The following is a 24,775-nucleotide window of genomic DNA, read 5'->3' on the forward strand; positions in this document are numbered from 1 at the left end:
ATAACTATAAAACTTCGGGTGCCTGGGTGGCTCAGTCAGTTAGGTATCCGACTTTGGCTCAGGTCATGATCTCATGGTTTGTGGGTTCGAGCACCACATCGGGCTCTGTACTGACAGCTCCGAGCCTGGAGCCTGCTTCAGATTCTGTGTCTCCCTCTCTCTCTGCCCCTCCCCCACCCATGCTCTGTCTCTCTCTCTCAAAAATAAATAAACATCAAAAAAATTTTTTTAATAAAATAAAATTACTGTAAAACTTGTAACAGTAAAGAATCCTGCATTTAATTCAATGTCCACAAGCTCTACATGCAATCTTTCTGTTCCACAGAAAATATAACATTCAAGGCTGTTCTTCAACCCTCCTCTTTGGGACATGGTGCCCTTAAAACATGGAACATGGGTGCCTGAGTGGCTCAGTTAAGCATCCGACTTCAGGTCATGATCTCACAGCTCATGAGTTTGAGCTCTGCATTGGGTTCTGTACTGACAGCACACAGCCTTGGAGCCTGCTTCGGATTCTATCCCTCTCTCTCTGCCCTTCCTATCCTCGAGCTCTCTCTCTCTCAAAAATAAACATTTAAAAAATAAAAAAATAAAACAACAAACATGCCTTTTCAGACAGGCATGGGTCTGAATGGTGATCCCATGTGACCTTGGTCTTGTGACCTTGGACAAGTAGCATAAGTTCTTTCGGTCTCAGTTTCCTCTCTACAAAACGGTAATCACAAACACTTCCCTGGGTCACTGTGATGCTTCAAGACCAAGCAGATAACGCAAATAGCATAGTGCCTGGTATATGGTAGGTATACAATAAACAATCACTAATCTTAAGCAGAAAGGTTGATTTCTGGCTCGTTCTGCAGGTATCCAAATTCTACCTAACAACAAGTCCTTAAAGGGAAAACTCTCCAAATTCTGGATTTGTATATCTCCCACAGAAATGTCAAAGACATGGTTCAAATGAGGGACTGGATGATGCCACATCCAATGCTGGCAGAGATCTCACGGGACATTTAATGAAGAATCAGGTACCTGTCCTGGTATTCCTGCTTCCAATTTCCCTTCCCATTGAGAATCAGCCAACTGCCTGCCAACCTGCCCAAGAGACCACACAGCTGGTGACTAAATATTCCTCAACACCTCCCAGGAGCTCCCAGAATTCCCACAAATCATGGGGGCAATCAGTCCCACCCCCCACCTCCTGTCACAGGTACTCAGTCTGTCACTATTCCAAGAAGAACAAGAGTGGTTAAGAGTCACATCACCTGTAACTTTCCCCACATATTAGTATCCCCTAAGGTGTGGGTTCTTTGGAAACAACATTTGCTAGGCACCTTCTGTGTTCAATGTGTTGGGACTCCATTCTTGTCCATAAGGTGCCCACTGTCTAGCAGGGGAAAGATATACATAAATCTGATGGTAATCCACTCCCCATCATTTCTTATTCCTTCCTATGCAAGTGTATAGTGCTTATCAAACAACCAAAAAGGTTATTTTCTTGTTCCATACATATGTTCATCCTGTGCTGGAAGACACATGGGAAATGGGAGACAATGACATGGCCCCTACCTCTGAGGAGCTTACAGCAGGATGAGGAATGATATTAAACATACACGAAGCATTAAATAATAGAAAATAATTAAATGCTAAATATAACTGTTAATTATAATTAAGTGCTTCCTGACCCCACAAAAGCCAATAATACCCACCTGTAATACCAACATCACAGTCTTGGAAATGAGCCAATTCACCTGGGCTTTGGTAAGACCCAAGTGAAGTGGTAAAGGGAACTCTCAGGAGGGCAAAGAAGCTAAAGGGCCTAAATGTTCTTCAGTCTTGGATGATTTTCATCCAGCATGGCCTATCCATCAGCACTGAATGCCTAGCACCCTGGGGCCAAGCAAGGATGAAGACAGATGGTCTCAACTATTGCACCACAAAAAGACTCTTCTAGTGCTTGGCCAGCCTAAAGTTAGAGGGACCATGCCTGGTCCTGGTGAAGGCAGCAATGGCCATGTTCTATTGGGGCTTCTTAAAAAAAAAAAAAAAAAAAAGTCTAAGCTATTTAGGAACAAGGGAAATGAGGCCCAGATTACCTCCCCCTCATCCCCACTGTTGCCTCTAGACTTGCTGTCTGGAGAGGTCCAAAATTTCGGTCAGAAATTTTATTTGCAACCAGAGGTGGATCTTGCCCCCTCTGAGAGATTCCACAGCTGTGCTGCTAAAAATGACCTGAGGTTTAACCAACCTCTTCCCTTCATCTCAGAGGCAAAACCTACAACCCTTATGTCCTCTTTGGGGGAGCCTGTCTAAAACTAGTTCCACTGCTCAGGAAAACTGGTGTCAAGGCCAAATGCCTTCTTCTGGGCTCCCCAGGCAAGGAAACAGGAAGAATCCAATACTCAACATGAGGCACTCCAGAATGACCTTGTCACCTCAAAGCCCATAAAGAAGCACTTTTCCAGAGACAGGACACTGAGGTGGGAGCTGTTAGGACAGACAGCCACTCATTTCTCTGGTTAACAAATGATTGAAGCCAGTGGCATGGCTAGTCTTCAGATTGGGACTATAGCTTTAAGCAGGCCTTGGCTTAGAACCTGAGGGCTCCCAGCCAAAGCACCATCCTCCCCACCCTCCCCCTGAAATCTGAGGCAAGCCCCACCCAGAAGACTGGGTGATGGTCATGGTGATGGAAAAACAGATCCCCGCATTGTAGCTCAGAACCATTTCACAAAAGGATCTGAGATCCACCCAACGTGATCAGGTACCACCCACCCACAATCCCCAAATAACAAACAAACCAAGGCTTCTCAAGGCACCTTCAGAGTTCCCACCTACCCATTTATGTGAAAAGAAGTACCCTCAGAATCTGAAACAGAGACTTCACAGACCTGATAAGGTGCCCTCTCTTCCCTGAGTTCAAGAAGGAACCAAGACACAAGACACAGAAGAAGCTACCTTATAAACTTATGGCCTTGCATCCTCTTTACATTTTCAAAACCGATATAATGTAAATTCCTACATCAGGACCAAGCCCCACATTTACAGGAATCCCTCTGTTTCTAGAAAAGATGTATCAGGACAAGGAAAAGGACACTCAAAGACGCATAGCCACCTGGCCTGTACCCTCTCTGGGTCTTAAAGAGTTAAAACCTAGCCATGGTTTCCTACCAGGACTGAAGCTAATGCAAACCACCTGCTCAGATGCAAGGACCAAGACCAGAGGGTCAGGTTGCTAAGCTTTGGGGTCTGTTCAAGAAAAGTTTCAGTTCCAAGGGTTTAACTAAGTGATAGGTCAAATGCCAGAGGGTCTGAGTCGTGTTGTGGCAGCACTGCTCTCCTTACCCTAAGCCCCCGCCAGCTCCTTTTGAGACCATCTTTAACTCACTTACTGCCTGCCAGAACACCAGCCCTACCTCAAGATAACACCAAAGTGAAATTTGGTCCCAGAAAACTACAAAATTGTACTGATCACAAGCCCTTGCCTCCACTGAAAGCTCATTCTCTTAGGTGATAGCTCCCACTCCCAGAATTTCTTGGCCCAAATCCCACACAAACTCCCACCTCAAGGCATCCTTTCCCAAGCCCCACCCCCTCTCTATCCCTTATTTCCAAAGGCTCACAGGCTCAGAGCTCACAAGGGAAATGTCTGCGTGCACGTGGGTGGCTCAGTCGGTTAAGCATCCAACTCTTGGTCTCAGCTCAGGTCCTTGATCTCAGGGTCTTGAGTTCAAGTCCTGCACTGGGATCCACACTATGTGTGGAGCCTATTTTAAAAAAATAAGGACACCTGGGTAGCTCAACTGGTTAGGCTCTTCATTCCAGCTCAGGTCATAATCTCAAGGTTTGTGAGTTTGAGCCCCACATGGGGCTCAGAGCTGACAGTGGGGAGCCTGCCTGGAATTCTCTATCTCTGCCCTTCCCACCACCCCGCCCCCCACCCCCTGCTCTCTTTCTCAAAAATAATAAACATTTATTTAAAACAAAATAAAATGCCTGTCCTATCTATAAGCCCATGTTCAATGGCAAGATTTGCCACTACTTTGACAGCCTGCCTGCAGCCATAAAAATTCCATGCTCTGTACACCTTTCTAAGAGATATCCCACCATCGAATAACCCCCACATCCAAAGAGTAAACACCCTGATCTTGAGGGAGGTCCTCCTCCTCCTCTAACTCAGGGAGGAATAGGTCAGGAGGCACTGGCAAACAAGCACCCAGACCTCACCTGGTAGGTTACCCCAGAGAGGTCCAGCAAAGGCCAAGCTATGTCACCATCAACTAATTCATCATAAAGAACAGAATAGGAAAAATAGGAAATATCTTGCTGGTGCATCTCTTGGCCTGGAGGACATAAAAGGCTTAAGGACCAGTGGCTCCAAGAGCAGCCCAGGTGGAAAAAATACAATCCTTTTCAACTCCTGTGGTGTCCAGGATAGGCTGTCCTGTCTAACTCCACAGGGTTTCTCTGCATTCCTGAGATCAGGGCAAACCAGCTTGCTGGGTATATTTCCTGGGTCCCCTAAAAGGGACTCACTCTGGACTCAGGCCTCCCCCTCTTCACACAGACCAACCCTTCTATGTAGCCTAGAATTTGGCCCAGAGCTCTGGTGAGGAACAAGAGAAGGAATGCAAGGGAAACCAAGATTTCCCTGGTTTCTTCAAAAGTGGCTTACTGATATCTGCCCCTCCCCCCCCCATGCTCTGCAACGTCCAGATCAGAAGGATGTGGGCAAAAGGGTTGCCATCACGAAGCAGACCTGGGGCCTATAGCCATATACTGCACATACACACCCAAGCCCCCTTCAGCAGTTCATCAGCACCTGCCCCCACTGCTGTATTCACACACCCTACCCTGGTCACTACCCGCGGCCAAAATGAACCTTTTTCACTCCCCACCACTGCGTACACACCCAGGCCTCATTCAGGAATGGAGAAGCTCTCTTGAGCTGTCTCTACAGCTCAATGTGCAGGCGCACGCTTTTCCCCTCTTAACAAAAACACGCTGACATCTATCTACGCGAGGGGAAAAGAAAGCAACCCTTTGCTCTCAAAGGCGCCAACTCCCGGATGTTGGCAAGCTCTGCTCCCAGCGCCTGTTTCTGAGTGTTTACTTGCGCTCCCTCTCCTCTCCCTCCCCTTTAAGGATGGCGCAGGAAAGCGGAGGGGGGGGGGGGGAAACTCCACCGCACCCCCTCGTCCATGTTTGAACAAAAACCCAGAGAAAGAGGGAGGGAGAAAAAGTCTCAGTGCAGGGGAGGGTGGGGGGGGGGGCCTTACCAGACTCCCAAAGCCAAACGTATCTACAGGTTTTAATCCGCCATTAGCATTTAAATCTTGAAAGGAGAGGAGGAAGGGGGGGGCTAGTGGAAAGTAACCCCACACACAAAAGAAAAGTTGTTGGTTTTCTTCTCAGTCAGCCTGGCAGGAGCGATCTTCCTGGCTGACAGCCAGAAGTGCGTCACAGCCAGGAGTCTGCTTTCTTTAAAGGCACAGCAAGCTTCCGCGATCTGGGAGTACAGCGAAAGCAGGGAACTCTCGGGAAGGGGGGGGAGGGGCGCCAGTCGGGGGCAAGGAGAGGAGGGGCGCACTGGAGAGGAGGGGCCGCGAAGGCTAGGCCCACGAACGAAAGACTAGGACGCAGGGGAGGGGGGAGGGGGGTGCAGGAGCCAGCAGACAAAAAAATCCTGAACGGCAACAGTGGCAAGAGCCAAGGCAAACTGTGGCATAAATACACAAAACACATCTCACAGTGGCCTGCCTGACAAACCTGGTATCACCCGGACACTCCCCCTTCGCTCTCTTAACACAGCAGTGACAGCCTGTCCATCTCTCTGGCCAGCGACGGACTGCCCTGATGATTAGCTCAGCCCCTGCCTGGCGGCGCGCAGGGCAGGGAGGAAGAGCCGGGAACAGAGGCTTTGGAGAGGGAGCAGGACACAGGCCCTTTCACGCGGGGCTGCTTCCTGCCGGCTCCAGGGCGGGGCGGCTGTGTCTTTAAGCACACACATGCCGCTCACACACAAAGCGCCGGCCTCCTTTCGCGAGCGCCGCCTGCCCTGGGACAAGGCCACCCCCCAAGCCCATTCCCAGAGGGAATCTCTCCAGCCCGTACCTTCTGCGTGGCAAGGCCAGGACTCCGCGCTCTGCCCGCTCCTCCCCCTCGGCCACCCAAACAAGAAGCCCAGGCAGATTGTGGCCTTGGAGTGCAGGCCTGCGCGGTCCTGTCCGGGTGGCTGCGTGCTATTGTCGACTGTGGAATGGCCGCCAAAATCCCAGCTGTACTGCCAGAACCTAATCCCCTGTTCCGCTGAGCATTTGTGGGGAGGGGCCGAGGGGCCAAGGCACGGGACCTAGTACCGCAGGCACTGGCTGGAGCCCCTTCACAGTTACAGGCACTGGGACCCATGGGCAGAGCCTACAGGCTCTGCCTCTCCTCCATGGCGGATAAGATGTCGGACTCTTAGAAAACAAAACCACAGCATTTCCACCCACTGAACAGTGACTCTCACCAAGACTCCAAGAGAAATTCACCAGGCAGTTATGAGGACACCCCCCCCCATCTTTTATTTAGACCAAAAATATTAAGCACCTACTATGTGCAAGGCACTGCTATAGGACATTGAGGGCGTATACAAATATGAATTAAACCCAGCCTCTACACTGATCTAGGTTATAATTACACAGAAAATAAGAAATGTGCCTTGAAAATTATATTTCAAGACAGTATGTGCTAACTCCCACAAAAGAATATAAAAATTCTAAAAGGAGTAGGTAAAAAGACTAAGAAAACGAAGTGATATTTCAATTTGGATCTTGTAACAGGTAGGTAAAATTTCCCCAGACAGAAGTAGATAGAGGAGGGTGGGGGGAAGGAAAAGCAGAGAGGACTTGTGGAAGTAGTCTGGGAACACACTTAAAGGGTGAGGTGGGGTCAGAATTAAAGAATCTTGAACTTGAAACCAAGAAACTGAATAAAGATGTGAATGTTTATTTTTAACACAGAGATGTGATACGATGAGAACTGAACTTTCAGAAATGATTCTGGTATATAAAAGAATGAAGCTAACAGCAGGGAGGCAGGTCAGAGGCTGCCACGACAGGAGACAGGTGATAAGGCCACAAAAGAGGGTAAAATGAGGGAAAATGGAAAAAAGAGGAATGAGACACTGCAGAGACAGGATGAAGACAGGCAATGGTTGGAAGCAGAGAGAGAAACTGTAAAGGAGAGAAAAGTGTGAGGGATGACTGGGAGGACAGAAAGGCCATCTATAGATTTAAGTGGGGGAGATGACACAAATCATGTTAAGAAGAGAGAAAACAAGGTATAGTAAATAGCTACTGCTTACTGAGTGCATACTATGTGCCACACACCCACTGTTCCACTGGCTTAATGTGTATTAACTCATTCATCTGAAAGCTCCTGGTGAAGCAGATACTGTTACCACTCAACTCTACAGATGAGACTGAGCCACAGAGATGAAATAATTGGCCCAAAATCACATGCCTAGCGAATAGCAGAACTCTATACTGCTTGCTGCTGTGGGACCCTGGCAGGTAACCTCTGAGCCTCCATATCCCTATTTATAAAACAAAAATAAAGATACCTATTTTACAACAAAAATATACATGAAAAAAATCTACTTTACAAAGGTTATAATGAGAATTAATTCAATAACATCTATAAGATGCCCCACACACTGGCTAGCACATAAGGCACAAGGTGGTGCATAACAAAGGTTAATTCCAGCTGGGCACTTTGGCACCTTGTAACCAAGGTGTCCATGCAGAAGTTGGCTCTTTGTCAGGGAAGCTAGTAAGGGTGCTCCTCCCTGGAGTGGGAGCATGGATCCTTAGGATGCCTGCTTTCCTTCCATCAGTCTGCCTCTCTGGATTTTACTTTAAGGTCCAGCTCAAATGTCAACACCTCAAATACTCCTTAACAGGTATCAGTGATTATCTTAAGGAGGAGTCAGACTATGAGGAACTTTCTACACTGTATGTTTCTTTCATATTTGAACTTATTTTTAATAAACATGTATTCCATTGGTAATCAGAAAAACGTGTCTACCTTCTGCATTTGGTACTTGTACTGCCTTAACCATAGACGCATGGAAGTCTTATCCTCACATCTAGAATGTAAACTCCTCAAGAGCATAACTAGTTCCATCTCTCTATGATCCCCCACAGTATCTAGCACACTAGGGGTCCATGTTATCTATCCCACTGAAATACATCTGGATGATAGCTTTCCAAATTTAACCTTCTCAGCACCAGAGAATGACTGTGGTGAGTGGTGGGGGTCAGACCAAGGCCCACTGCTGCAGAGACTCCCATCACCCTGCTTCTCCCAGCCCTGTAACTTATTCCCACAGGATCGCTCACAGTCTGTGGTTGGCAATTGCTATTGGTAGAAAGGAAAGTTCTTATTCAAAGAAGGACCAGGAAAGCCAAACCAAAGCAAAATCCAAAGCTTTTATAGAAAAGCCAAGTGGCAAACATAATTTAATAACTGGCACAATCAACACTCCAGAATATGTATGAGGTGAAAATAGGAGGCAGGCCTGCTAAAACTGTCCTGGCCACATGTGGCACTGTGCTAACCCTGAAGCTCCCTAGCACATTAAAGAGTTGATACTGTGTCTCAAAAGAATACAAGAGATTCTCACCCCCCCCCACCCCACCCCCACCCCCCACAGCTCTAAACTCCAGGCAACAGCTTCCAGCTGTGCAGCCTTAGAGGGCTGAACTCTCCTCTGGAACCTCTCCACCAAAATTGCCAAGCTTCTGGGCCTGCTCTTTAGGACAGCCCAAGGAGCTGGGCCAGTTTCTCCAGCCTCTCCCTCCCCCACCACAGTGCTGCCACTCCCCTCCTGTGTCCCCACCCTCCTCCTGGCCTAGCCAGGTGACAGGCAGGCCATATGGCTCCTGCCTGATTCCACAGCCCCTGTTCAGTGTCTTCAAAAGACCAAGATAGAAATGGTAAAACCATTTTTAAAAGAAAGGAGAGAGGAAGGAAGGAAAATGATACATGGCTAACACAAGATTCAGGAGAGCATTCAGGTAGAGGTTGGTGATGGGTATGGAGCACACAGGATGTTTCAAAGGGTCCAGTAATATCACATCTCCTGAGCTGGGTGGCAGGTGCATTGGTGTTTTATTATTTTTGTTTCAAATGTAAATGTTACAGTTTTTAATGTATATTACCATTTTAAAAAGCTTAAAGGAAAGACTGCAAGAGAGCAATTCCGCTGAGATGACCCAGGGTAGGGTGGCTCTAATACAAACAATTCACCTGACATTCATGGCCCTCCATGACCTGGACCCAGTTTTACCTTCTACTAGAGTTACTTATGCCCTTACCCAAATGCTCCACCCTGACAGATTGGTCTTCTCACTGTCCTCTGAAGTCCCTCTGAACTCCTATCTCAACCTTCTAGCCTGGAAGAGAAGCCTTCACTGTAGGAAGCCATAGGCCAGGGTCCAATGAGAGCCTCTCAGTCCCTTCAGGCCCTCTCACTAAGAAAGTTGGCAAGGGCAAATGCTCTTATAGATCCACTGCCCTATGTAATGCCTTCTAGTCTTTCCTCTGCCACTTGATGTCCTAGCATAATAAATACCTAAAGACTATCATTATTGTTTTTGCTGTTACTGTTGTAATTAATAGCTAACACTTAATGAGCACTTAGTATGCACCAGGCACAATGCTAAACACTTCCCTGCTTTATTTTGCTTAATCCTCACAGTAACCCAATGGCACAATAACAAATACTATGATTACCCATCTCTATTTTACAGAAAAGTAAACTGAGAAAGATTAAATAACTTGCCTAAGGTCACACAGTTGGTAGGTGTTGGAGCCAAAATCTGAGTCCAAATGGGTTTCTCCAGAGCCCATCCTCTTACATGGTCATCTCATCTAGTTCTCTCAACAATCTATAAGGTAGGTTTTATTTCTATCTTAAAGATGAAGAAATCTGAGTCTCAGGAATTAAGTGACTTAGTCACATAAGTAGCAAATTGTCTCTGTGGTCTCTACATTATTCTCCAATGCTCTTAAATAAACAATCATTGAATGAATAAATAAAAGCTAGTATATAGCACATTCTCAGAGGCTCCAAGAAGCCTTGTGCCTCTATACCTCCTCATAAAAATCAACTCTTTGATCAAAACAATCAAACTTCTAACTTTATTATCTTTTAATGTTTTTATTTTTGAGAGCGTGCACACGCGTGCGCACACACACTCATGTGGGAGGGAGGGGCAGAGTGAGAGAGACACAGAATCCGAAGCAGCCTCCAGGCTCCTCTCTGCCAGCACAGAGCCGAACGCGGAGCTCAAACTCACAGACCGCAAGATCATGACCTGAGCCAAAGTTGGACACTTAACTGACTGAGCCACCCAGGCACCCCTCAAATCAGTTCTAATCTTAAAAGTAACCACTAAAGAGCTTTTTTCTGAAGATACAAGAGCTTTACAAACATTAAAGGACCAAAACTACTCTGAAGAGGCAAGAACAGAAGAATTTTCTATTGGGAGGGATGTTGGACATATCTCTAGGGTGAGAAGCCACGGAGAAAGAAGGCTGGAGGAAACACCGTTGGCTGGAGGGAAGGACTGCTGTTTCAGAACCCTGACCTCGAGCTTATTTACCAAGCCTCACCCTCCCTCTCCAGAGGGTAGTGCTGAGTAATGAAGCAGTGTTGGTAAGCCTGTAACTTCCAGAGGAGAAAAGCAGAGGGCAAATCAAAACCCGGAGAGGATTCATTATAACATCCAAGAGGCCCTATTTGGTTCTCCCTGAAGAAGGGCTTTTCTACAAAACACCTAAGAACCTGTTCACCCTGTTTCATTGTCACAGAGGAGTAAACGGATCTGTCCCTACAGGCAACATATCTAGCACAATGTTTGTGCACAAACACAGAACTGATGATGAGAAAGCTAAAAGAAACGGAAGGAGGAACAGTTTCAACGTAAAGACTTGCAACTACTCCTGGAAACAGCCACACCAGTGGTAAAAACACACTAGATTTGGTATTGGAGGCCCCCCTGGAGGTTAAGTTCCCAATGGACTACCTACTAAATTTATGACTTTAGGAAAGTCACTGCCCTAGCTTGGGTCTCAATAAAAGAAGGTTATTGGTATTAGATAGATCATATCTAAAGCACTCTAAAAATTTCCCATGATTCTTTCTGCAGGACACCATTCTCAACAAGAACAACAACAAAAATCTTTGTAACAGAACTAATCTCAGAATCTGCTCAAAACTTCACCAGTTAGGGCTTCCTTTGCCAAAAAAAAAAAAAAAAAAAGCAAGTCCCCTAGAAACAAGCATTTTGTTTTTTACCCTACTGGGTCCCACCCCGAAGGAAGGCACATGTGGGTGCTTTACTAATTCAGATGACAGAAGGTGGTCCTTGGAAACTGGTAGCACCAATTTTGCATGGGGCACAAGCTGATTGGAGCTATACTCAAGGTATTTACGAGGTTTTGTAAATAAAAGTCACAGACAAAAGTGCAATTTATAATTACATTGGTCTAGAACGCCTAAATAAAAACAGCTTTCTATACTTGGTCAACAAATCACAGAATCTCAAAGTTGACAGACCTTAAAGGTCATCTAGTCCCAACCTACATTCATAGTGGAATACATGTGACAACTCTGCTGAAGATTTGCTATCTCCTGCCTGAGACAGAAATTTTACAACCTATTTGTATGTCTGAGCAAGGTCTGCTGATTTGACACAACTTATGATTTCAGCTGGAGAATAAGGATTCTGCCCAGGATCTGGTTTGTTTAAAATAGGCTTTAAGTAACTAAAAAACTCCGATGACACCTCTCTCTTCTCCCCTCCTCCCCCTCTCCTCCCACCCCCTCTGCTTTATCTTCCATGTCTCCACCTCCTACACAGCACTGAATCCCCTCTCTGGTTCCAAATCTACTTCTCCTATCACACCAGGATGCCTTTAATATCCAAAGAAATGAACAAACACAAATATTAGTAAGGGCTGGATTTCTAAATAGGATGCTAGATTGCCTCAAAAACCAAACTTGTTAATATGCTCCTAGTAAGTAAAATAAATGGGAATGGTGTCTAACGTGGCCATGATTAAAAAAAAAAAAAAAAAAAAAAAAAAAAGACAACAAACCTAACATTTTAACAGACTTTAAAAATGTAAGGAAGGCTATGTCTCACATCTTAATTAATCTCCCCCTGAAAAACCCTAAGAAACAAACAGGTTTATTCCAATTTTAGAGAATAGAAGAAAATACCTGCTTCAAGGTCAACCTGCAAGATTGCAGAGCCAGAACTCAAGTCTTCTAAAACCAGGGCTCTCTCCAGCACACCTCAACTACAACTTATACTTTTCTTATCAGTATAATCCTTTAGGTGTACAAAGCACTTACACATTCCTTGATCAAATGGTTTCTGCTACAACTAACTCATGGTATGGGCAAGTCTTAGGTGTCATTTTCTCCATTTTTAAAGATGCTAAGTAACTTGAACATCATTAGATAAAACAACATCCCCAATGAATCTGGCATCATTGTGAAGGATGAGAGTTCCTCACCAGCAATTTTCCTAAAACTGAAATCCTCCCTCCACTTTATGACCAAATTTTTAAAACAAACAAAAACAACAAAACAAAAAATGCTATTTGCAATACAAATTCTTCAAAATATGTAAGATGGGTTACTCCTTATTTGGGACTAATGAAATTTAATCAGGGACATTCAACCATAAACATGAAATAAACACCTGTAAATACTGTGTTGGAGACTCAAACATGAACTAGACAGGTTTACAATCCTGTGGAGAAAGAAACATACCTATAACTCACCTTAATACAAGGTGAAAGGACACAGACTTGGACAGTGCCAACGGGAAGGTGAGAGAACACTGGGAAGTCTAGACTTCTAGGGGACACACCAGAAAGGCAGTGTCCTGAGCAGAAGGCTTACTTGTGTGCACTTTTTCAAAAGATGAATCTGGCATAACATTGAGTCCAGGGGCAGAACAGTGAGGTGGCAATTGCAGCAGCAGAGATAAAAGTGCTGCTGACAGGGCAGGGGCAGCAGGAATGAAAAAGAATGGTGTTACTTGAAGGGCGCTGTGGAGGTAGACCCAGAGCTCTTAGGAACACAGGTGTGGGAAGGAAAAGACCTAGGATTCCTGTTTCACTGAAAAGATATCAGAACAGGAACACAGAAGTTACTGTTTTAGAGGACATGTGACGGCCTGATTGACTCGGGATGGATGATTAGAAAAGTTTTACCAAGGAAGTAACATTTAAGCCCAGTACTTAAAGTATGAGTAGGATGAGTAGGGTTTCACCCAAAAAGAAAAAAAGAGCATTCTAGGCAGAGAGAACAGCATGTGCAAAGACAGAGCTTATTACATTTGAGCAATGGCATGCAGTTTTAGGAAGGTGTAGCAGATGATGAGGATAAGTGGTACTAAACTGTGAGGTACTTACATCATACTAAGGAATTCAGATTTTATCCTGTAGGTGATAGGAAACGATCAAGGTTTGTAAAGAGACAGAGTAAATGGGAGTAACATAGATCAGATCTATGTTTCACTCTGTATGACATACAAGCTAGAATTGTAAGAAACAAGAGGAAGGCAACATAGCACAGTAGCTAAGAGCATGGGGTCTAGAGTTAGACTGCCTAATTAAAATCCTGGCTCCAGAGCTTATTAGCTGTGCAACCTTAGGCAGGTTATTTAACCTCTCTGTGTCCCGTTTCCCCATCTATAAAATAGGAATAGTGATAGCACTTTCTTAGAGAGTCATTGTAAGGAATTAAGACAATACTTGTAAAGCGCTTAGCACAACACCTAGCACAGAGAATGCTAGCTGCTATTAGAGTCTGAAAATCCATTACTAGAAAGTTCTATCTGCATATGGTTTAGCGTTGTCCACACTCTTCCTTCTTCCCAAAGCTTTCTTTTCCTGCCTCTTCATCTAGTTAATTCTAACTTATCCTTCATATTTCAGCTCAAATGTTACTTCCCTCATGTAAATTCTCCCTAACCACCTAGTTCCTAGTTCCCAGTTCCATACCAGGTCAAGTTCCTACTATGCATAGCACCATAGTACTTTCCTTCACAGCACTCAGTTTCTAATTATGCCTTTTTGCATTTCATTAATTCCTTTCTCCTACCATCATATGTTCCATGAAATCACAGATGGTGTGCTTGCCACTGAATTCTTAGAACTCAGCACAATGCCTGGCACATAGAACATACTTGATAAGCATTTCTTAAATGAATGAAAGGTTTCAAAATATATTTTAAAAGTGAAGCCTCCAGACTCAATCTTCATATACAACGCAAGATACAGAGGGATACCTGGGTGAGTTCAAGCCCCGAGTCAGACTCTGCGCTAACAGTCAGGGCCTGCTTGAAATTCTCTCTCTCTCTCTCTCTCTCTCTCTCTCTCTCTCTCAGCTCCTCCCTTGCTTCTGCTTGCTCTCTTTCTCTCTCGAAAATATACTTAAAAAAAAAAAAAAAAAAAAAACCCAAGATACAGATAAAAGTAGTTGGTTTGAAGTAAAGGATGTTTGGAGCCCTGTCCCCTTTGCTTCCACCTGGTTCCTGAGTCTGTTCTGTAATTCTTTTTTTCCTTTTCATTGTTCTGTAATTCTATTAAGCTTTGCACAATGCAGAGCAAAACCAATACATGTCTGAAGTAAAGCAGTGATTAAAAAAAAGAGGAAGCATGGGCACCTGGGTGGCTCAGTTGGTTAAGTGCCCGACTCTTGATTTCTGCTCGGGTCATGACCTTGCAGTTCATGGAATGAGCCCCAAGTCAGGCTCTGTGCTGACAGTGTGGCACCTGCTTGGGATTCTCTCTCCCTCTCTCTCTGCCCCTCCCCTACCTGTGGGTGGTCTCTCTCACTCAAAATAATTTAAAAAATTAAAAATAAATAAAAATAAATTTTAAAAAAGCAACAGTTTGAGAACCACTTATGACAGGCCCCGATAATCAACTGTAAGCAAAGAAAAAGGAAAATTCTAGAAGCACCTCTGATTTCCTAGCTTGAATGAGATGAGCATGTGTGCCAAAAACAAAAAGAATGCAAAAGCAGTAACTTCATTAATTGAGCACTAGTATCAACCCTATCAGGCAAGTGCTATTAATACTCTCTTTCAAGATGTTTGTCTCTTTCAAGAAGTTACAAGATGTTAAACAACCTGTCCAAGATCATGATGCTAACGAGTAGCAGAATTAAGATTCAAACCCACGTCAGGCGCCTGGGTGGCTCAGTTGGTTAAGCCAACTGAGTCAGTTTGGTTCAGGGTTCAGGTCATGATCTCAGGGGCTGTAAGGTTGAGCCCCACACTGGGATCTCTGTTGTCAGCGCAGAGCCCCCTTCAGATCCTGTCTACTTCTCTCTCTGTCCCTCCCCTTTTTGCACACACTCTCTCTCAAAAATAAATAAACTTAAAAAAAAAATTCAAACCCAGGTCTATTTCACTCCAAAGTCCATAATCTAAACCATCATGCTATCTGGCAGGTGGCTTGAAAATTTGGATTTAGACATGAGGTATCTACTGGACATACAATTAGGAAAATACAGTAGCTGGTGAAAAATATGATTTGGGGCTAGAGATACAGATTTGGGTCACCTTTAGAACAGTGTGACATAATCAGAAGAGGGCTTGCTTATTAGGCCTGTAAAGAGGTAATGCATACATTTGCTACTGAAACATATTAATCTTGTGTCAAAGTCTCTGCCTTGCACAGCTCTGGGGGCACCCACATTGACAGCAAGTGACAGACTGGGTGAAATTCCAAATCTCTGGGGATTCCTTTTAGACCCTTTATATTATTTTCATTTGAGGAAATTTTAACAGAAAGTCAAGGACCACACCAATATCAATTTAAAAGGAAGGCAATACAGGTGGTTAAGAGAATGGATTTTGTGATCAAACTTCTTCATTTTCTCTCCTTACATTAGGTTCACATCATCTCCTGCTTGGGATTCTACCTCCCTTACTAAAAAATGACTAGCATTTGTATACGGCTTTTTAACACTGACAGTGTGTCCCATCTATAAAGTATTTCACATGATCCTCACAACAGCTCTGCAAAGTAAACACTGTTTTCATTTTATCAAAGAGGAATGAAGTTCAGAACAGTACTTTGCCTAAGGTCACACAACTACAAAATAACAGGACCACAATGCAACTCTGATCTTCTGGCTCCAAACCTGAAGCTCTTTCCAGCAGATTCACCCCCAAGATAACCATGAGCCACACACCCATCTGTGAACCAACAGAGTGTCACCATCCCTATGTATACTTTCATTGCATTTAAGAAGAAAACAGATGGTAACTAGAAAGGGCTAATGGGATGCTGGTAATGTTGTTTCTTAAAACAACACTAGTTACGTGTTCACTTTGTGAAAACTCATGAGCTACATTACTTTATGCATTTTTCTGTATGTATGTTACACTTTAATTAAAAAAACAACAGACAGGGGACACCTGGGTGGCTCAGTGGGTTGGGCATCTGACTTCAGCTCAGGTCATGATCTCACAGCTGGTGGGTTTGAGCCCTGCGTCAGGCTCTGTGCTGACAGCCTGGAGCCTGCTTCAGATTCTGTATCTCCCCGCCCCCCCCCCGCTTTCCCACTCACACTCTCTCAAAAAATAAATATTAGAAAAAAATTTTTTTTAAAAACCATTAGGCAAAATTAAGACAGACTAATCAAAATCAGGAGCACTAAGTTGGATGCCTCAGGGCTACATATATATTTACCTGGCTTCTCAAGCAGCAGGTACGTGTAGGACATGTATCAGTTAAGTAAGGATGCACAAAATCCTTGCACACTCAAATAATATGTTCACTCACTTGTCCCTACCCATAATGTCTAGGTGATGTGATTCTGATGAGGTTAGGAGCAAGAGAAGCCCAGAAAGGGGCCAAGATTACAGTTAATGGGAAAAAAAAAAAAAAAAAAAAAAAAAAATTGGCATTGAAAAGTGGAACCATCAGGGGCACCTGGATGGCTGGCTCAGTTGGTTAAGCGTCCAACTTCGGCTCAGGTCATAATCTCTTGGTTCATGAATTCGAGCCCCAAGTCAGGCTCTGTGCTGATAGCTCACAACTTGGAGCCTGCTTCAGACTCTGTGCCTCCCTCTCTTTCTCTCTGCCCCTCCCCCACTGTTTTCTCTCCCTCCCTCTCTCTCTCAAAAATAAACATTAAAAAAAATTTTTTTAAAAAGGAAAGTGGAACTATACTATCAATAGTAAGATATCTCAATTTCAGAGAAAATGAAAATGTGAAAAAAAATAGCCAACAATTGAAAGATGTCACCAATTATAAATGCATTCTAATTTCAGGGTGTTAAAATGTAAAAACAGCAGCAAAGCATTTAAAAATAAATAAAATACAGGGGTGCCTGGTGGCTTAGTCAGTTGAGTTGCCAACTCTTGATTTTGGCTCAGGTCATGATCGCATCATTGTGAGACCATGCCCTGCACTGGACTCCATGCCCAGTGTGGATTCCCTTAATTCTTTGTTGTTGTTTTATTTAAACTTCTGCTCTGCAAAGACACTTTTTTTTTTTTTAACGTTTATTTATTTTTGAGACAGAGAGAGACAGAGAGAGACAGAGCATGAACAGGGGAGGGTCAGAGAGAGAGGGAGACACAGAATCTGAAACAGGCTCCAGGCTCTGAGCAATCAACACAGAGCCTGACGTGAGGCTCGAACTCACAGACCGCGAGATCATGACCTGAGCTGAAGTCGGACGCCTAACCGACTGAGCCACCCAGGCGCCCCACAAAGACACTTTTTTTTTTAAAAAAAAATTTTTTTTTTCAACGTTTATTTATTTTTGGGACAGAGAGAGACAGAGCATGAACGGGGGAGGGACAGAGAGAGAGGGAGACACAGAATCGGAAACAGGCTCCAGGCTCTGAGCCATCAGCCCAGAGCCTGACGCGGGGCTGGAACTCACGGACCGGACCGTGAGATCGTGACCTGGCTAAAGTCGGACGCTTAACCGACTGCGCCACCCAGGCGCCCCACAAAGACACTTTTTAAAAAAAGTTTATTTATTTTGAGAGAGAGAGAGAGAACAAACAAGTGGTGCATGAAAGAGAGGTGGGGGGCGGGGCAGGGGACAGTGGATCCAAAGCAGGCTCCATACTGACAGCAGAGAGACCTATATGGGGCTCAAACCCACAAACTGTGAGATCATGACCTGAGCCAAAGTCAGACAACTAACTGAGCCACCCAAGTGCCCAGATTCTCTTAAGAATTCTTAAGAGATGCTCTCTCTTCTCTGCTTCTTTTATTTGTTTTAAAAAAAAATTTTTTTTAATGCTTATTTATTTTTGAGACAGAGAAAGAAAGAGCACAAGCAGGGGAGGGGCAGAGAGAAAGGGAGACACAGAATCGGAAGCAGGCTCCAGGCTCTGACCTGAGCTGACGTCGGAGGCTTAACTGACTGAGCCACCCAGGCGCCCCTATTTCTGCTCAAGATTCTTTCTCTCTCTCTCCCTCTGCCCTTCTCCCCACTTGTGCTCTCTCTCAAAAAGCAAAACAAAACAAAAAAAACCAAAACCCACAAATCCGTAATCTCTCAGCCCCTTTTTGTTCCCCTCCAGGCCCTCCCACAAGATAAGAAATGTTAATAGATTTTTCCATGCCCTGAAACACATAAGCACAAATATATTTTTATATTAAAGAGGATTTTTTTATTTTTCTCTACTTTTAAAAAACTAGGTTTATACTTTAACATTGCTCTGCAACTTGTTTTTCTCACTTAATAATTTATCATGAACATCCCCCCACCCATGTCAATAAATAAAATTTCAACTCACACTTTAAAAAAGCTGTATAATAACAGTCCGTATAAAGGATATGACATAACATGTTCACATATTTTTCAATTGATAGACATGACTATTTTCAATCTGTTACCATGTTAAACAATGCCTATCCTTGTACATATTTCTTTCTAAATTCTTTAAAAATATTCTTTAATTCTTTAAATTCTTTTACAAAAAGAAAAATTTTTCTATCCCCACTTCCTTGTTGTCCAATGTTTTGATTGCTTCCTTTCCTATCATCATCCCTGCCTTACTTGCTCATAGAATTTTCCTCAGGGCCCAGTGTGATAAAGGAAGGCAAAGCAACTTGGAGAATGTCAAGACATGACATGTGATACTTACTGTTGGTAAATTAGAATTGGCCTGTCTTGGCCGCCTCTCCCAGCCACCTGCACATTCTGCCCCCCCACCCCCATACATGTGCTCCTTGTTCTAGTCTCAGCAGCTGCTTCCCACTCAACTGACGTGGCAGAGCTGGGAAATTAGTCCTACTCTGTCACACTCCTGACCCTGGCCAGTGGAGATAGGCCCACCAGCTATCCAAACAAGTAGGAAGGAGAAAGAACACATTATCAACTATGAAATATTGTAATACGGAAGTATACGGAGTAAAATGTAAAACTCCCCATTCACCAAACCTTAACCCACATTTACCAATGGCACTTCCCTCCTTGGAGTGACCACTGTTACAAGTCTGTTGTAACCTTTCAGACTTTTCTGTACACGTGTGTATGTATAAAGATATATGTGTAGATGTACATGTACATATATGTAAATAAAAAAACAAAGAGTGTAAATGTGTTTGATCTACATACCTGTAATCATACTGTTATAATTTGTTCTGCAACTTTCCTTTTTCACTTAAAAATCTGACATGTTTCCATTTTAATATATAATGGACTCCTCATACTTTTTCATGTTTATTTCTGAGAGAGAGAGAGAGAGAGAGAGAGAGAGAGCGCGCAAGCGCATGCGCAAGTGTGAGAGGGGCAGAGAGAGAGGGAGACACAAAATCCGAAGCAGGCTCCAAGCTGTGAGCTGTCAGCACAGAGCCCTACATGGGGCTTGAACCCACAATCTGGAAGACTGTGACCTGAGGCAAAGTCAGATGCTCGACTGAGCCACCCAGGCGCCCCTATTTCCTCACACCTTTAAAAGCTTGAGAAAAATGCTATAGTTTTTGGATGGCTAGGCCTTCTAATATATTTCCCACTACCCAAAGGTCAACAAACTATGATCTGCAGAGGTAAGCAGAGCAGACCCTTGAACAATGTAAAGGTTGGGGCACCAAACCGCTCCACCCCCACCACCCCACCCCCACCACCCCATGCGGTTGAAAATCCATGTATAACTTCTGACATCCCAAAAACTTAACTACTAATATATTGCCTACTGTTGACTGGAAGCCTTACTAATAACATAAACAAATGATTAACACGTATCTTTCAAGTTATAAGTATTAATACTGTAATCGAACAATAAAGCTAGAAAAAAGAAAACGTTACTGAGAAAAATCATAAGGGAGAGATAATACATTTACAGTACTGTACCGTATTTATTGAAAAAATCCACATATAAGGGGACCCATGCAATTCAAACCCACGTTTTTCAAGGGTCAACTGTAGTTGCAACTACACAGCCTGCAAAGCCTGAAATATTTACTACCTGGGCCTAAACAAAATAATTCACATTTAACATCTAAAGAGCAGTTTCTTAATGGAGATTAATTCTTATCCAACTGACCAGAGTATGGCTACGTTAGACTGATTTTAAATGAAATTTATGCAAAAATAGGTCTGGTATGTAATATTGAAGAAACAAATCTAAAACACTCAAAGGACACCTGGGTGGCTCAGTCGGTTGAGTATTCGAGTCTTGATTTCAGCTCAGGTCATGATCCTAGGGTAGTGGGATCGAGCCCCGCCCTGGCCTCTGTGCTGAACCTGGAGCCTGCTTGAGGTTCTCTCTCCCTCTGCCCCTCTTCCCAGCTCACATGTGTCCTCTAAAATTAAAAATATACATATATTAAAAAATAAAACAAAACGCTCAAATGAGGTCAAAAGACATCCCCCTACTACTGGGTTGAGTACGACTCTAATGAATTTCCAATGTGCTATTCTTCATCTTCTTTTTCTCTTTGATTTCAACTAATGGGAAACAGACCGGGTTCCTAATGTCCTTCAGTGATGCTGATGAGCAATGCAGCTCTCACTCACACACTACAATAATAGTATGAAATTAAAGTAAGCTCCCTCATCTCTGCTGAATATCCCCAACAAAGCCCCTCCAACACAACACGACACAGGTGTCTGTCCTTCTCTTTTGCTTGCAGAAGATTCACTATGAAGCAGCTAAGCATTTCTAGAATGTCTAGCCAACCGTTAAGAGCTAGGGTCCTGACTTTTGTGGGAAAGGAAGACCAATCCTCTCCTTCAGAGTCTACCCTTCTGAAGATCTGAGGCATGAAATTAAAGCATTTCTATGAGAAATTTTAGGTCATCCAATTTCTGTAGTACAGAAGGGGAAGGTGCTATCACCCCAATTTTATAAATGGAGAATTAAGAGTAACTTGTCTCCTTTTCCATTTCTAGAAGTCACGTCAGCAAATAGGGCTTCATAACAGTGACCACCCCCCAACACACACACATGCTTTCTCCTTCCATCCTCTCCCAAATTTTGGTTTTATATAATAATGGCAAAGAAATTATCATACCCTTCAGGGAAGTTAACTTAATCTAGTACTTTGAGTGGAAAATTATCAAAGAAAGAATATTATATTTTCCTCATGCAAGTGAGGCTTTAAGTGATTCTCTAGAAAGGAATTTGGCAATATATGTTAAAAGCCTAAAAGATGTTCATATTCAGGGGCACCTGGGTGGCTCAGTTGCTTGAGCATCAGACTCTTGGTTTTGGCTCAGATCATGATCTCACAGTTTGTGGGTTCAAGCACTGGCCCTGCAGAGCCTGCTTGGGATTCTCTCTCCCTCTCTCTCTCTCCCTCCTTCCCTCTCTCTCTCTCTGCCCCTCCCCAGCTCACACTGCCTCTCTCAAGATAAATGCTTAAAATTTTATTTAAAAAAAGTATTACAATACTGTTTAAAATAGAAAAAACTGAAAGCACTATACAAATCCTGTATGATAGACAGACTACTATACAGTCATTAGGAATATTTATAGTTTCAGCCGCATTTTAAATTCATATGAATTTACACAATGAAAATAATGGTAACTGGGAAAAAAGCAGAATACAAAATTATAGGTAGTGTATGACACTGGACTATGCAAAACAGAAATATGCATAGGTACAAAACATTGAAAGGAAATACTAAATAAAACTATACATTAAGTTTCTTCTTTATACTTACCTGTATTTTTCCTGTTTCCTATAATGAATATACACTACTTTTCAGTCAGATTCAATAAATGTTTTTGGTTTCCGCTGTAGAATCAAAAGCTCACCCTTTGTGAGAAATTTTATCCTCAAAGGATTAGCAGAAGTAAGGAACTCCCCTTCCCCCAAAACAACAACAACAACAACAACAACAACAACAACAAAGAAGTAAGCAACTCACTAGTAGGAAGACTGCATAATGTACATGCCTAAGAAAACCATCTGGGGGTGTGGAGAAGCTCAGTCTAAAGGCACACTGCTGGGATGCCTGCGGGGTTCAGTAGGTTAAGTGTCTATTGATTTTGGCTCAGGTCATGATCTCGCGGTGCATGGGATTGAGCCCCATGTCAGGCTCTGCACTGACAGCATGGAGCATGCTTGGGATCCTCTCTCCCTCTCTCTCTCTCTCTGCCCCTCCCCTGCTTGTTCACGCTCTCTCTAAAAATAAATAAATACACTTTAAAAAATAAATAAAGGTACATTGCTGACCATTTCCTGCCTTCTTGCTTCTGGAGCTGCCTTAGTAAATGTAACTGGGAAATCAAGTAATATTGAGATGCCTACAAACCTTATTTATACTCTAGACCCAGGACCATCACCTTCTCAACCCTAAGATCTAAGACCTTACACTTAAAGAAAACAGACCAAGACCTAAATAACATGGATTGGATTGTGTTCTTCCTCACATCATAAACATTCAGGGGGTGCCTGCCTGGCTCAGTTGGAACAGCATGTGACTCCTGATCGTGGGGTCATGACATTGAGCCCCACATTGGGTATAGAGATTACTAAAACTAATTAATTAAAATATCTTCTATCTCAAGAACACATTTCCCAAACATGCCAGGCATTTTCCAAGCTCTGTGCCTTTGCCCATGTGTAACCTCCTTCAAAATGCTTTCTTCCAAACCTACTGAAGTCCAAGTTCATCTTTTATAAGCTGGTTCAAATGCCTTCTCTCTTCAGATGCTCTCCTTGTTCCCCCAATTCAAAAACAACTGTTCTTTCCTCCATATATCCCAATATTTCTTGTTCTTCTGCACATTTTATTCCATTCCTCTTTGGGTCTACACTAGCTGCAAATATGTTTCACTTGACTAAGTTTCTAGAGAGCAGAAATCATCTCATCCAGCTCCATTTCAGCACAATGCTTGCACACAGTAGGTGCCAAATAATGTTGCCTGACTGAATGACAGCCAACTGGCCCTAATCTAATGGATTCTTTCAGTGAAGCAGGCCAGTGAAGCCAAACTGTCAAAGAGGACAATCTCTCCAATTTAAAGTCACATACCTTGCGTGAGTGAACAGCCAAAAATGTCATGGACCTGCCACTTTAAGGGGACTGGCAAGCTGACTGTGTTTACACAATCTTAATTAAAACTAAAGGGCACTAAAGGAAAGAAGAGAAACAGGGAGATTAAGAAGTGTGGATTCTTCAGGTCACCTCCTCCTCTGTTTAGAGCCCAAATCTCCCAGCCTAGTGCCTAGTGAGCTCACCAAACAGCCTATTCTCTCCTTGGGGTCTCTATAGGATGTAAGTGTCAAAAAGCAACTGATTAGGGCACTTTCTGTCCAGCAAATGGCTCTACTCTTGGCCATTCAACTCTAATTGTGGTTACCTGGGGCTTCTTCTCTAAATGAATCCCATTCCACCAATCATTAAGAGAATCCCTTTAAAGGTAGGCTTGAAATTAACCACAGCAGGGAACAAAGTCTCTAAATCTCCTAAATCACTATATCCACACCGTCCATTTTGATGAAATTCACCCCCACCTCTTTCAAACAATAGGTCCTACCAGGCAATGACTTCTCCCAGACCAGCATGTCCTGTGATTGTTTTTCAGGAGAAAGCTCCTAGTGCCTGCTTCCCATTAAACAGCTACTTGATGTTTGATCGCTCAGCTATGACTGCACATAGAGAGTAAAATCACTGTAACTTAGGGGCTAAAAAGGAATTCCACTCCTACCCCTAATCCAAAAGTCAAGCAACTTAGAACAAGTAGATACTTTCCCAGCTCAAATTTCCTTAGGCTTACCTGTTTTCAGATCTAGAACTCTTAGCATGTAAATTTTTCAATATCAAAATGAGGAAAACAAGGCCTAGAGTAAAAAAGAATTACAGGGGCACCTGGGTGGCTCAGTCAGTTGAGTGTTCGACTTCAGCTCAGGTCACAATCTCACGGTTCCATGAGTTTGAGCCCTACACTGGGCTCTCTGCTATCAGCACAGAGACCGCTTTGGATTCTCTGTTCCCTCTCTCTCTGTCCCTCCCCCACCTGTTCTCTCTGTCTCTCTGTCTCTCTCTCTTTCAAAATAAAAAAATATAGGGGTGCCTGGGTGACTCAGTCGGTTGAACATCTGCCTTTGGCTCAGGTCATGATCTCACGGTTCATGGGTTTGAGTCCCACATCAGGCTCCGTGCTGACAGCTCAAAGCCCGGAGCCTGCTTCCAATTCTGTGTCTCCCTCTCTGCCCCTCTCCCACTCACGCCCTGTCTCTGTCTCTCAAAAATGAAAACATTAAAAAAAATTT

The 24,775-nt window shown here is 43.6% G+C and overlaps 1 protein-coding gene across 7 annotated transcripts in view; it reads right to left on the bottom strand.

The window, feature by feature from the left end:
• Positions 1-24,775, bottom strand: part of NUMA1 (nuclear mitotic apparatus protein 1) — a 72,442-nt gene that overhangs the window by 35,164 nt on the left and 12,503 nt on the right. For 2 of the 7 annotated variants that reach the window (XM_049651564.1, XM_049651530.1), the window contains exon 1: positions 5,277-5,499. The exons of 2 other annotated variants lie outside the window; for them this stretch is intronic. The gene's annotated coding sequence lies outside the window, so the exon portion shown is untranslated. Of the gene's footprint in view, positions 1-5,276; positions 5,501-5,766; positions 5,977-6,111; positions 6,552-24,775 lie in introns of those variants that run through there. 3 more of the 7 variants (XM_049651555.1, XM_049651539.1, XM_049651574.1) reach the window with 3 other exon arrangements.

This window comes from Panthera uncia, chromosome D1, assembly GCF_023721935.1.
Source record: "Panthera uncia isolate 11264 chromosome D1, Puncia_PCG_1.0, whole genome shotgun sequence".
In the NCBI taxonomy this organism is placed as follows: Eukaryota; Metazoa; Chordata; class Mammalia; order Carnivora; family Felidae; genus Panthera; species Panthera uncia.